Source organism: Mastigoproctus giganteus, chromosome 10 (assembly GCF_048544385.1).
Source record: "Mastigoproctus giganteus isolate SK-2022 chromosome 10, ASM4854438v1, whole genome shotgun sequence".
NCBI lineage: Eukaryota > Metazoa > Arthropoda > Arachnida > Uropygi > Thelyphonidae > Mastigoproctus > Mastigoproctus giganteus.
Window position 1 is genome coordinate 73,431,288 of NC_143584.1, and position 11,875 is coordinate 73,443,162.

Below are 11,875 nucleotides of genomic sequence, written 5' to 3' on the forward strand. Positions count from 1 at the left end.
TGGAACAGAATACTGGAAACTTTTAGCACTCTTAAAAATCTAGCAATGGCTTTACTCACAATTTTTCCTTCTACATACCCTTGAGAGACCTTATTCTCGGCATTAAACAACATTAAAATGGACAAAAGAAACTGGCTGACAGATGAAGTTAGTGCTGCTTGCTTGGGCTTAAAGTGCACAAAGTACCTACCTTCAATTTAAGACTTATACATTAAGACTCAGCAACAAAAAAAGTCTTAATTGATGTTAATCAAATCAAATGCAATGTGTTCCATATATTTTTTTTTCAGTTCAATTCAAAATTACTATTAAGACAAAAAGTGCATCTTATAAGCTGACAAATATGGTACTTCAAAGATGAAAATCTATCACTACAGACATTAATTTATATTATATACTTTAGGTCAACGTGAACTTCTGTGAAATAAAGAAGTGTTTATTATCAGAATATGCAATATTTGTGTAAAATAGTACAAATATCATCTGAAATTACATGACAAATCAATTTGTTCAGCCAGCAAATGATGAAGAAAGGCAAAAATAAAGAAAGGTATCACCATAATATCAGATGAATGGATAGCCTAAACCTACACACAAACTGGAAAACTAAGCGGCAAGGGGCTCTTTAATGGGAGGGGCACAGCTCTCGCTCCTAAAAGTTACTTAGGCATAAAAAAAATAACAATAATAAAATAAATGTAAAATTAAAAAACAAAAGAAAAATAGCTAATAAATCAAGCTTCTATGAATGTTTTACTTATTTCTGTTTCTGTAATTTCTCATTGGTTTTATGTGATTTCACCATAACTCTTAAAGGAGCTAGGAATGCCTCTTGAAATGACATTCATGGATTACAATTACCAAATTTATCACAAAAACTGAGGAATCTTATGTCTCATTTCTGTTAACTCACTCATTCCACTTAATCCACATATGGTCCATGAAATAAGTTGATTTTAATCAAGTAAAAAAGATAGGAAAGCAAATATAGTTCATTTACTACAAAAAATATCTTTCAGGAGCATCCATAAGTGCTGACTGCATAAATTAATATTTTTAAATGTAATATTATTAAAAAATCTTAACCTTTTTATATTATTTGATTCATTGTACACATAATGAAATTATTCATCTGGTTATTTTAAAAAAAATTAAGAATCTACAAGATTTAGTACGTATAATAAATTTAAAAAAACGTGAAAATGTGACATTTATAATCCAAGATTAAATTTCTTGCTTATCTTAAAAATGTTTAAATTAAAATTTTAAAAATAGAGTAAACCTCAATTTAATGAACCTCATTTTGAAGGACTTCAGAAATAATGGGCACACTTCAATGAACCAGGCTTTTTGTCTCCATACAGGATCCACAGACAAACTGCTTCAGTCTGATGATATTTACCATCAGTTGAAATGTTTTAATTAACAATAAAGCAAATTTAACTCACCGAATAATTAATTTAACAAATTTAACTTGCCTTGCTTTCAATGTAAGAAGTGGAGTTCCCCCAAGGATCAGTATTGGGATCACTGTTGTTTTTGATTTTCTTAAATGCCATCCATGAAGGGGTGATGTCTAATTTTGCAGATGATGTAAAGATTGGTAGAGTAGTTAACTATCACTGCCAAGCAGAGTTTCTTCAAAGTGACCTAAGGTTTCAGGGATGGTCAGAAAGTGGCAGCTATGCTTTAATTCTGCAAAGTGCAGGGTCTTACATCTGGGGAACAGTAACTCCAAAATAACCTATGGTGGAGTTGAACTAAATTCAAGTAGCGGAAGAAAGGGTCTCGGGAGTTACGATATGGTCAGACATGAAGTTCTCTGAGCACTGTAGACAGGTTGCAAGGAAGGCCCACGGTGTCCTATCGATGATTTATCGAACATTTTCTAGTAGAGATAAGAACTTCATAATCCCATTATATAAGGCTATTGTTAAACCATACTTGGAATACTGTGCTTAAGTATGGAGACTTGCACCTAAAAAAAAGATATTGAGCTTGTTGAAAGGGTGTTCATATGAGGAAAGCGTTCGAATATGTGGATTTCACAGCTTGGAAACTAGGCACTTTAGAGAAGACTTGATCGAGGTGTTTAAGACTCTGAGAGGCAAAAGTAAAATGAATGAGGATGAAATTTTCAGTTATAAATTATTCTAAAACCATAAATATACGTTACGAGAAGAGATGTTTAGACTGGATTGCAGGAAGTTTTATTTTAGCCAGCGAGTTATAAATTACTAGAATGAGTTACCTACATGGGTGGTAGAGGTTGACAGTTTGGGGAAATTCAGGTCAGCTAGATATTCTTAATTGTACAGGAGGAGGGAAATGCATAGGTTGTCCATTTCCTCTTCTTTTATTATTTATTTTATTTTTTTATTAATTTATTTTATTATTATTATTATTTTATGGCTGGTACAGCATAAGCCTAAGGCTTCCTTGCACCATATGACCATTACCAATACTAAATACAATATAAGATAATTAGACAGCAAAACTGAAATACTGTTTGATGCATTTTTGTTTCCTTGAAGTGACTTCAAAAGAACTTATGAACATTGAAGTAGCTACTATCAAAACGCTGTACCCAAGTTGTTTTTACAGTTCCTACTTTAATTAAGAAACTGAACCACAACTAAATTTGTATTCCGTGCCCATTACAGCCCATACTAGAGCTGATGCTATATTGCATAAAGCCATTAATGAGATAAGTCTGACTAATTTGGAAACCTACCAGGACCAGTCCTAAACTTCTGGGGGATGCAGGTTCAACAATTAATTGGAGAAAACAGCAAGAGTAAGTTCTTACATGAATTGTTCCCCCCCCCCCCACCCACTTTTGTAGGAATTTAGGGCCCTTCCAGTGTGGGCCCTGGTGCATTGCATCTGTTGCTTACATCTGATATGGGATTACACTCCTATATTTTGCATGAAGGATGCCACAATCTAGACTTAGGAACAGACTGGACCTATCAGTGATCAGGGAGTAAACTGAATTTTGGCACAGGTTTCTCTGAGCACCAATGTTTGAAAATCTCCTCCAGTTTGAAGGTGACATAAAAAAATTTTGTGAATATGCAGTACAGGAAGTGCTAGAGCTGATGCTTAGATAATCCAATACTGTATTTGGGAATTGACATTGGGAATCCATAAATTTTACCTTATATTATTATAACTCCATTATAAGTATTTACAAATTCAATTATTTAGTCATGTTCTTACTCCTTTCACACTGTTAACCCATAGTCGAAATGCCATGCTGGATATCATTGTAGGTCATACCTGACATATCTCTTTTACAATAATAAAAACTTATATGTATTTCTTTTGAGTTTAATGGACAATCATATTTGGTGGACAAGCCCTATCCCCATGTAGTCTGTTAAACTGCATTTTTATTTTTAAAACTTATTAAATAGCACACAAAATGTGCTACAACCATTGTCAAATGCTTATATTAGAATTATTCCTGGCAATTTGAATGTTCCACCTAATCTAGATATGGTTCACGAAAGAGGCAAGTAGAAAAGAAGTCAATTTCGCTCAAGTACAAAAGACAGAAAAACAAATATGGTCTGTAAATTTTCTGCAAAAAATATCCTTGTCAGAAGCATCATGCAGGGATATAGAATATATGCTCACTGATGAAAAAAAGCCGTGAATTAGGGTTGAAATTGAAAGTGTCTGCAATTCTGCCCAGACACGATAGGAGGGAGTATATGATGAGAGCCCTGTCAATCAATTCGGCCCTGGAAAGATTGTGCAGGGCTCAAGGGGTAGAATTTTTTTCAGCCTGGTCTGTACTTGTTAACAGGAGAGACTGCTTCTACAGGGATGGGATACACTTAAATAGAAAGGGTGCAAGAATGTTTGCTGATGCTATCGAGGCAATGTTAGGTGGGTCGGAAAACTGCTAGATTGGGGGGATACAAGGACTAATAGATTAACAGTAGCCACTGGCAGAGGTGAAAGTGATTCTTGCACTGCTTCTATTGGAATGAGCCGCAGCCTGGAAAATAAGATGCAGGATATTTCAGAGACTGCTGGGAATCATTGGGGTACAAGTAAACACATGGGTTGTGTTAGGGTAGCTAAGAAAAAGAACAGGTGCATGTATACTTGTGTGTACACCAATGCTAGGAGTTTAGTAAATAAATTTGATGAATTTGAGGTATTGCTCAAAACATCAAAGGCAGATATTGTGGGGATTTCAGAGACGTGGTGTCACACAGATATAAGAAATGCAGAACTGGAATTTGGGGAGTACAATGTCTACAGAAAGGATAGACAGGATAGGAAGGGAGGAGGGGTTATGCTATTAGTTAAAAAACACATAAAATCCAAGGAAGTGAAGCCAGTGGACATCGCTGGACAGTGCAGTGTCGAGTCAGTTTGGTGTGACATAAGCATTGGGAGATCAAAATTGAGAGTAGGAGTGTGCTATAGGCCTAATGACTCTGATGAGTATAATAAGAAACTGTTCGGAGAAATAGAGTGGGCCAGTAAATCAGAGAGTCTTATAATGGGGGATTTTAATTTCCCAGATATTGACTGGAATTTGGGGGCTGGTCACTCACACAGTAGCAAGGCTTTTGTGGATTTATTGGATGATTGTTTTCTACATCAGCATGTTCGGGAGGCAACTAGAGGGAGTAATACTCTTGATTTGATTATCAGTAGTGATTCTTCATGCATTAAGAATCTGCAGATAAATGAACCACTTGGTGGCAGTGATCACAGTGTGCTGAAGTGGGAGTTACTCAAAGAGGTAACTACCATTAGGGGTAAAGGGAAGGGGTATTGCTTTCGTAAAGGCGACTACAATGGACTGAGACAGTATTTAAATTCTATACAGTGGGATCAACTGATGATATTGCCAACAGCAAATTCAAAATGGGAAGCATTCAAAGAACTTATCGTGGAAGCTACTAGGCTTTACATACCAACTAAGAAATATTGTTCAAGGTTTAGGCCTAAATGGTTGTCAGATGAACTAATGAGGCATATGGCAGAGAAGAAAAATGCATGGGATACATACAAATTAACACGTGACACGGACGCCTATGATAGATACAAGTTGATCTGTAACCAAGTTACAAAGGAGGTTAGGCAGGCGAAGGCAGATTACGAGAGATCCTTGGCAAGGGATGCGAAGAAAAACAGCAAAGAGTTCTTTACTTATGTAAACTCTAGAAGGAAGGGGATGAATCAGATTGGTCCACTTGAGATCGATGGGTCAACTGTTGATGACCCTGCTCGGGTAGCTAACAAACTAAATGAATATTTTGCATCGACATTCACACATGAGGAGTTATTCAGCGAGGGGAATGCCAGAGGTGTATTCAACTCTAGCAGTAAGCTAGAGAATCTTGTAATAACTGAGAGCAAAGTGGAGGAGAAATTGTTGAAGATAAACACAAGAAAGGCACCTGGGGTGGATGGGATCTATCCAGTTATATTAAAGGAGGCAGCAAAGGAGGTAAGCAAACCCTTAGCCATAATTATGAGAGCTTCCTTGGACCCAGGGGAGGTACCCATTGACTGGAGATGTGCAAATGTGACCCCACTTCACAAAGGGGGATCAAAGGCTGACACAAGTAATTATAGACCTGTGAGTTTAACTTCTGTTCCCGGAAAATTAATGGAGGCACTGGTGAAAGAAGCACTGCAGGATCATCTAGACAAGACTTCAGTTATAGCTAGGACACAGCATGGTTTTGTTAAGCAGAAGTCTTGCCTGACCAATTTGATTGGATACTATGATGCAGTCACAAAAGAACTGGATGCAGGGAATAACTTTGATATTATATACTTGGATCTTAGAAAGGCTTTTGATACTGTTGCACATGGAAGACTGCTGCACAAATTGGAGCAGTGTGGCATTGGAGGCAAGTTGCTGCTATGGATAAAGGGGTGGTTGAGGGGGAGAAGACAGAGAGTGGTAATCAATGGACACTGCTCATCGTGGACTAATGTTATTAGTGGAGTCCCTCAGGGTTCAGTATTGGGGCCTTTATTGTTTTCTGTATTTATAAATGATATTGATGATGGTATATCAGGCTTAATGTCCAAGTTTGCAGACGATACGAAGGTTGGCAGGGTTGTCAAGGACACTACTGACACTATGCTGCTGCAACAGGATTTGGAAAGGTTGAGCAGATGGGCTTCGAGGTGGCAAATGAAGTTTAACATTGACAAATGTAAAGTACTACATATGGGAAACAGCAACCCCAGAGCAACGTATCAACTCTGTGGTACTACACTGACAGTGGTAGAGAATGAAAGGGACCTGGGGGTGGTGGTGCAGGCAGATATGAAGTTCTCTGAGCAGTGCAGACGAGCTGCAAGAGTAGCTCATGGTGTATTGTCAATGATATATAGGAATTTTTCTAGCAGGGATAAGGAGGTGATTATTCCCTTGTATAAGGCAATGGTCAGGCCACACCTAGAGTACTGTATACAGGCCTGGAGGCCTCATTTCAGGAAGGATGTAGAGCTGCTGGAACGAGTACAGAGAAGGGCAACTAGATTGGTGAATGGGACAAAGGGGTTCTCTTACGAAGAAAGGCTTAAGTTTTGCAAATTACAGTGTCTGGAAACTAGGCACCAGCGGGGTGATCTGATAGAGGTGTACAAAGCCTTGAATGGTTTGAGCATGCTCAATGCTGATGGGATTTTTCCTCTAGCTCAGAAAAATCACCTGAGAGGGCATAAATTCAAATTGAGGAAAGACAGATGTAGGATAGATGTGCGGAAATTTGCCTTTAGCCAGCGGGTGGTTGGTGGGTGGAACAGACTTCCATCCCTTGTCGTGGAAGTTGATAGCCTAAATAAGTTTAAGGCTCAGCTGGACAGGTATTTCGAACGAACAGAGGGGTGAAGTGGAAGTGGTTATTTTTATTTATTTATGTTACTTTTTTTTTTTTTTTTTTTTTTTTTTTTTGGCTGATGCTGCATAAGCTTGCTTTCTTGCATCAAATGCCTCTACTAATGCTAATGCTAATGCTAAATCTATGCATAATAAAATCTAAAAAAATTTCAAAATTATGCATGAAATTATGGCTGGTACAGGTTTAAATAATAAACTGGATACTCCTTTGAAGTTCTATCTATAGACAACAATAATTTCATAATGACTTCTGAAACATGGCTGCAGCCACAATGTGACTTTTCTTCATTGGCAAACAATTTTGGTTATGAATCTTTTCTTCTTAAAACAAACATCAGTAATCAATGATTTAAATGCTATTTCAATTAAAACGAAGTTGCATCCATATACAGTCAGTTCTGCTATAACGTGCATTTTCGCAACGCGAATTTGCTCCAACACGACTGATATATTAGGGAACAATGTGAGTATAATGCGATTCTCATGTTGGCTCATACATGATTTCATATGCAAGTAACACTAGGTGAACGCAAAACTCAGCACCAAGCTGAATGTACTGAGCAGCAACACATGCAAGTCTATGAAGCTTAAAAAATGTCAAATGTGTGAGAGCTATATTTTCCATTTACTGTAGTTGTATTGGCTGCATTCACAATATAACACATGATATTGTAGGCTGACTCGTTTTCAGGAGCTCACATTTTTCTGTTCGAACAGAAATTTCGTGAGGCATGAGCAGAGGAGCACATTTCTAGAGGTCACTACCATAAAACAATTTGTAGTTTATTGGGTTTTTCCTGGTTTATTGGGCTTTTCAGTTAGTGCAATCTAATTATAAATGGGTAGTAAATTTGATCTTACTACATTTGCCATAATACCGATAGCTGGAATTTTGTGGACTTTTATTATTAATGCGAAATGTGTTTTCCTTTCCATGAAATCTTCAATCATATAAAAAAAACAAATAAATTTTCAGAATCTTCTCTTCATTCCTATTTTTTAAGCTTCATAAACTTGTCTCACTTCTGCAATTTGTGAGTCTGTTTTCGTCGTTATTGTTTCTTTTTTACTGTTTTAAATTTTACAATCCAAAAAAAAAAGAAAAAAAGAAACCGACAGTGAACAGATATCAATGAAACAAACTTCATATCTTGTCAAGGTAAAGTGCCATATTTACTGTAATATTTATTTATTTTTTAGAAATTTAAGATGTTAAAACCTGTTAGCAATTTTATTTGGTTTCTAACTGTTTTGACTATTTTACTTACCAGACTGAACATTTTTTTTTTTAGTGCTCTGCCCCTATCCCTATTTTTCCCATAAGCCCTGTTGTTTTTAATAAGCAGAATACCCTAACATGGAGATTTTTGGGAACACATGTACAACGTTATAGCAGAACTGACTGTACGTTATTTCCTGATACAATTATGATAAATCTGAAACTGTAACGAGTTCTTCATATGGGTTGTTAATGTTATACATCTTACTTTTAATAGCTAATTGATCAGGTCAATAAATTCTTACCCACAACATTTCACTCCAATGGATATTTTCTAATATAGAGATCAATATATGGCTAGTATGTGAGAATAATTTTTTCATCAGGTCATGCTGTCTTATATAATTAATTTTAACTGTCTATTACATTCCACATGCCATATAAAATTTGTGAAAACAGACAATTTAACAAAGAAATTAGCATAATATTATTTAAAACTTACCCTCCAGCATATTTTGAATGAACTTCAATTATGCAATGGTATATACAATGAGTTACATAAGTGGCTCCAATTTATTTTGCTCCATAATGGCTAAATTCTGTCCTATTTCACCAATTTTGAAACCTTGGCAGATCAGATACTTTCTATAATTTTTAAATCAAAGCAAAAGGCTTATAGACATCATATTAGATTACCATCACATACTTCTTATATAAATTTTTGTACTATAAGACTTCAACAATGTTAAAGCAGTTTCAACAGCAGATTTTATTAAGGTTAAATTAAATAATGACAAATGGGTTTCTGCTAATCAGAGGAATGTAGACTTAGAGCCAGTAAATATGAAGAAATAGGCAGACTTTGTTTTGAGATGTGACAAATGTAATGATATTTCTGCTGACTCACACCATTTATGTCCAACATAATTTTGATTATTAGTTGCCTCAATTTAAATCATACTGTTTATGAAAGCTATTAATCAGCTATCTAACAACGCAACAGCAGGCTTCAACCAAATTTCTAATTTTGTGGCTAAATTTGTTATTTTTAATACTTTACTATCAATCTATTTTAAAGTGGGGTTGGATCCCTAATGAATAGATTTGTTATTGAGCCAATCTGGTGCCAAAAGTGAAGAAACCAACAGTGGCTCCAATTACAGACCCATTGCCATTTTCTTACCTCTCATGCCCATCTTACAAAAAAATATTTTAAAATCATTAATGTTATAAATATTTTCACTCAAACCTAATTTAATTCATTTGTTCGCAATGAAAACAGATTTGTGAACTGGGACCCCTACTTAGATTTTTTAAAAAATCTTCTATAAAATTGTACTTTTGACTTTTTCCATTATGGTATTTTCCTTTAATTGCAATAGCATTAGCATTAGTAGAGGCATTTGATGCAAGAAAGCAAGCTTATGCAGCATCAGCCAAAAAAAAAAAAAAACCCACTTCCACTTCACCCCTCTGTTCGTTCAAAATACCTGTCCAGTTGAGCCTTAAACTTATTTAGGCTATCAACCTCCACCACAAGGGATGGGAGTCTGTTCCACCAACCAACCACCCGCTGGCTAAAGGCAAATTTCCACACGTCTATCCTACATCTGTCTTTCCTCAATTTGAATTTATGCCCTCTCAGGTGATTTTTCTGAGCTAGAGGAAGAATCCCATCAGCATTGAGCATGCTTAAACCATTCAAAGCTTTATACACCTCTATCAGATCACCTCACTAATCTTGTTGCCCTTCTCTGTACTCGTTCCAGCAGCTCTACATCCTTCTTGAAATGAGGCCTCCAGACCTGTATACAGTACTCTAGGTGTGGCCTGACCATTGCCTTATACAATGGAATAATCACCTCCTTATCCCTGCTGGAAAAATTCCTGTATATCATTGACAATACTCCATGAGCTACTCTTGCAGCCCATCTGCACTGCTCAGAGAACTTCATATCTGCCTGCACAACCACCCCCAAGTCCCTTTCATTCTCTACCACTGTCAGTGTAGTACCACAGAGTTGATACGTTGCTCTGGGGTTGCTGTTTCCCATGTGTAGTACTTTATATTTGTCAATGTTAAATGTCAGTGTCAATAGGGATATTCCAAGGAGTATCTTTATCTGGGCCACTTTTTTGCTCTTTTAATTATTATTTTTTTAATACTCATACCAACTTCATATCTTTTCTGCCAGCGACAGAATTTGTGTTGAGATATTTCAAATTTATTCATAATGGCGTTTATAAAATATAGCCTTCTGTTTGGTTTAAAATGAAACGTTTTAAAAACAAAGTATTTAGTTTTTTCTTTAACTTCTCTATCTACACTAAATGTATTAAGAACTGCATATTGCCACCACTGATATTAGTGGAAAAAATTACCTCCACGGGTAGTTTGAAGCTAACAGTTTGGAGAAATTCAAAGGTCAGCCACGGGGAACAAAAGAATTTTTTTTTTTGGCTGGTGCAGCCTAAGGCTTCCTTGAACCATATGGCTCATACTAATACTAATTTACCATCTGGCAAACACAAATTCAATGGTATATACTAGACAAAAGCCATGGTGGTAAATCCATACTCAGATTTAAACTTAAAACAAATTAGTGTTTTAAAAATGTAAGCTGGACTATAACTCATGTATTATGATGAAACTTGTGACTCTTATTATAAAATATTTCAAAAATCTTCATTCAAAAATCTGTATTCTTGAATGTGTCAACAAAAACATGGCACAGTATGACTTTATATAGAGATAACTCGCTAAATTTTATATTTCTTTGTTCTGTATTTATAGTTGTTCTGGGTAAATAAATGTGTATTACCTCATCAGCTCCAGGGAATGTGTGTGTGTTTTGCACCTTCAATATATCTATTATTATGTAATAAAGGAAATTATACAGATATATATAATACCAAATAAACAAAAGTTTAATGTAATTGCATTAGTCTGCTTCCCATTAAAAATTTATATGAAGACAATCCACTGTTAACTTCTCATGTAGTTATTGAATCCTAAGATGACCTATGAACAATTCATCATAATGAGCTTTGGACTCAAAAAACAGTTAAAAATTATAAAGCTCCTTGAAATTATCAGTTTGAAAGAAATAAAGTGTAGCGTTCGACATGTTTCTTTGCTTCAATGAGTAAATCACAACATGATCTTTAGAAGGTCAAGGCAATAACATTTTTATAAAATATTGAAAAATCATTGCAGTTGAGAGTCCATAATGTAGAAGCCAAATTGCAATGAACCTGTATAACTTCATTAGAATTCATTTAACTTCTCTACAAGAGAGTACTGAAAGATTTTAATGCCTATGCAAGCTCTAAGAAAATCCATTCATCTAGTAATAGAAATGTTCAGAATCTGCCATCTATCCACCCTCCTGCACAACTACCATTATCTCTAAAGAGAAGACACAAGAGAGAGAGAGAGAGAGATTTCAGATCACTCGGGAAAGAGAAGGAAATCTCACAAGCAGATAATGAAAACCCCACACTGGCTTTTAACAGATTGATTTGATTTGATTTTGATTTTATTGGCACAAAAATGACTAAAGTTAAGGCTTTTAACAGAACTACAACAAAAAATTATTTACTTTTCTTCAAGCAATTTAACATACAAAAGTCTATCAGAAAATGCAATAAAACCATGTTTCAGCAAAAATAAGTCAATGGAAAAATTATAACAAAGGTGGGAAAACCAAAGCATTGAATGAACTTTAATAAGGAGACAACCAAACTAATTCAGAAATACCTATTAT